This window comes from Austrofundulus limnaeus, unplaced genomic scaffold (assembly GCF_001266775.1).
Source record: "Austrofundulus limnaeus strain Quisiro unplaced genomic scaffold, Austrofundulus_limnaeus-1.0 Scaffold1276, whole genome shotgun sequence".
Lineage (NCBI taxonomy): Eukaryota > Metazoa > Chordata > Actinopteri > Cyprinodontiformes > Rivulidae > Austrofundulus > Austrofundulus limnaeus.
The window spans coordinates 81,533-84,553 of NW_013953678.1; the positions used below are offsets into that span (position 1 = coordinate 81,533).

The following is a 3,021-nucleotide window of genomic DNA, read 5'->3' on the forward strand; positions in this document are numbered from 1 at the left end:
AGTTTATCCTGTTTGGAGGTTTTTGCGTTTAAAAAAAACAACTAATTTTACAATAGTTTTTTCTGTAAACTTTTCAATAATTTTAACATCAGTGCAAAATCAGTTGATATATCTGACAATAACAAGAATTAACCCACGGGGGTACAATTTTTTTTCTTCTTTAAATCTGGAAATCTGAAAGCTGAATAAACTGGCCTATTGTTTGTATTGCGCCATCATTGATAACAATGGGAACAATTAGCATCAGCTCAATGCATAAAAAACTTCCTTTCCAATCCAGTAATATAGGTCATTGGTCCTGGGCCTTTTCTGGGATGTCCTCAGGTAACAAAAATAATGAGTTTTATCATTTTTTTCTGGAGGAATGTAAGGAATGGTGACATGGTTGTAATATTTGGCACATTTTGTCTAATTTCAGTCTTTAGACTTCCTCTCTCACCGTGGTTGTCTTGACTCGGCCTCCTGGTTGTGTGCAGGTCCAGCCTGACCGATTGACCAGGAGGTCACAGCCTTCATCATCCAAACATGGAGTCATCTCACACCACCTTTGATTCCTGACGACACGAACTGAAGAAAAAAAAAAGAAGAGTAAAACAGAACAAACAGGTGAATTTGTTTAATTTAAATTTGGTTTTCTTTTGTTTGATCTGTTACTTCCTTATCTCTTCAGTTTTGAATGACTCTCCTAATTTTCAGTGGTTTTAAAAACTCATTACATTTAATTTTTTTGCCTGATTGTTCACATCGTAATTTAAATGCAACTTCTATCAGACTCCATAGTTCACAAATAACTGTTTTTAAATAATACACTGGATTAAACCTTACTGCCGGAGTCGGACAATGTGTTTATAAGTGCCCATCTTGTTTAAGTTATGATTCATGCCAGTCTACTTTAACTGAATATTAATATCAGATTTAATCTGATGCAGCAGTTTGTTTCAAAATTGCAAACAATAATGCATCCATATTTTTCTCTGCTTGATCTAAAACAGTAATATCTGACAACAGTTATATTTCTTTCTGTGGGTCTGTATATAAATGGACTGTACTTATATGGCCACTTTCTATCCAACCAGGATACTCAAAGCTACAATCTGTGCCATCATTTAAACACTCACACAGCACTCTATTAGCTCTACAAAGCTAAAATATACAGATCATCAACAGACAATAATCTAAGTGACTAAAACATTTACTGTCATTTAAAAAGATCAAAACTGTAATTTCCAGTTGAATCTCCAGAAAGCTCCATAATCCTGCCTCAAACTGTTCCTTCTTCTAAAAAGTTGCTCTGTCTCTTTAACAGAGTTCAGCTCCAACAGTTTATTTCCTGGTTCCTCCCCTTTAACAGGTCTGACAGCCTTGAGGCCTTAAATCAAAAATGTTTGTTTTATTTTAAATGCAATTTTTGTATAATGGGTCTTTTTGTGTCAGTAATTATTCAGTCATAGGTGCAGAAAAACATCAGATATATAACGATTTTATTGAGAGACTGAAGAAAAACTGAACTTTCTTTTAAAAATGTAAGAATCACAGATAATTCAGTTTAAAATGTTAAATGTTCTATATTTTTACGAATGTGTTTAATTCCATTTTTTCAATKTTAATGTTTAATTTTCCTAATAAAAACACATTAAAGTTGTTTCACATATGAAATGTACTTTATAAATAAAGTTTGATTTGATATAAAACAACTGCAGTGACATTTCTGATCAACTAGAGCAGTTTAGGTAACAGATCTGTGTTTAATTATTTGTTGGTAAAAGTGTAAACTCACATCATGTCACATTCTGATGTTCAGTGGTGTTGGTGTTTCTGTTAAAGGGTCAGGCAGTGGTTGTGTTCAGCTCATTAATGAGCTGGTTTTTCACTTCAGGAGCATCCCTCAGATTTGGAGGAGGAAACATCTTCAGACAGCTTTCACAGAACTGTTGGCATCATTCCTGTCTGTCTGTTAGCAAAATATTTCATGAACCAGTGGACAGATTTTCCAGTAATGAAAATAATCTTTGCGTGGACATCTACAAATGATACATAAAAAAGTTTGGCTCCTTTAGAACCTTTTTCACAAAAGAGTCCCTTCAGATGTGACCAATCAGAACGAAGCAGTTAAGAACGTTAAAATATAGAAAACAGGACCAATCGCTGTGGATTAATTGTCTGTTTCAGTAAACACCTGAACACCTGCGAGCTCCGCATCACCTCCTTGATAAATGAAAGAGCCACAATGCAGATCGGTCCGGCGCCGCTCAGTGCAGTCCATTTATCCACGAGAAGTGGGGGCCATCTTGTAATGGCTCCATTCATCAAAGACGACATCCAGAAGGAGGACCGCTACGCCGTCCCCAGAGGATCACACAATCGGACGGGAAACAGAGGAGGTGAAACGAAGAACAATAAAATAATACTTCTCAGATCTGAAAGAGAAGTGGTCGTCTTTTTAAACCTGCTCATTATGCAACACCTTTTCTTTCTGCCTACTTTCATGGCTCCTAATACCTAAAAACTATCCAATAACTTTACTGTTTATTGGACTCAGTATGAAGTTTTGTTCATCACTGTAGCTTTTTCAGTATAGGATGTACAGATTTTGCAGGACTGACCCTAAACGCCTCAGTCCCTGAACACATTGCCTCCCTATTTTTTCCAGTTTGTCTCTGCCTGACAGGAAACGAAAAGCTTTTGTTTTTCATCTGTTTGCTTCTTGCTGCACACTCTGAGCCCTGCAGCCTTTCTGATTCTGTCACTGTCAGATGGCTTTCTTTAAAGCAACCAGAACCAGCAGGAGGTAAATCTAAACACGTCTCTTTGTTTTACTGCTTAGATCACGAGTGAGAGGCAGGTGAAGGAATAAAAACAAACACCTGTCTTATTCTGTGTTCTCCGACAACGCTGTGCATGAACTCTGTTTTTATCTGATGGAGTTACAGCACATGTTTACCAGCAACAGAACTGCCAGGATGTTGAAAATAAAACTTATTTCTTTTATTTTTAATAAAAATCAGGACAGCTCTATGCTCA

General features: G+C 36.4%; 1 pseudogene; it reads right to left on the reverse strand.

Moving 5' to 3' along the window:
• Window positions 1-439: 439 nt before the first annotated feature.
• LOC106534826 (protein FAM19A5 pseudogene) lies at window positions 440-568 on the reverse strand (annotated as a pseudogene).
• Window positions 569-3,021: the final 2,453 nt, after the last annotated feature.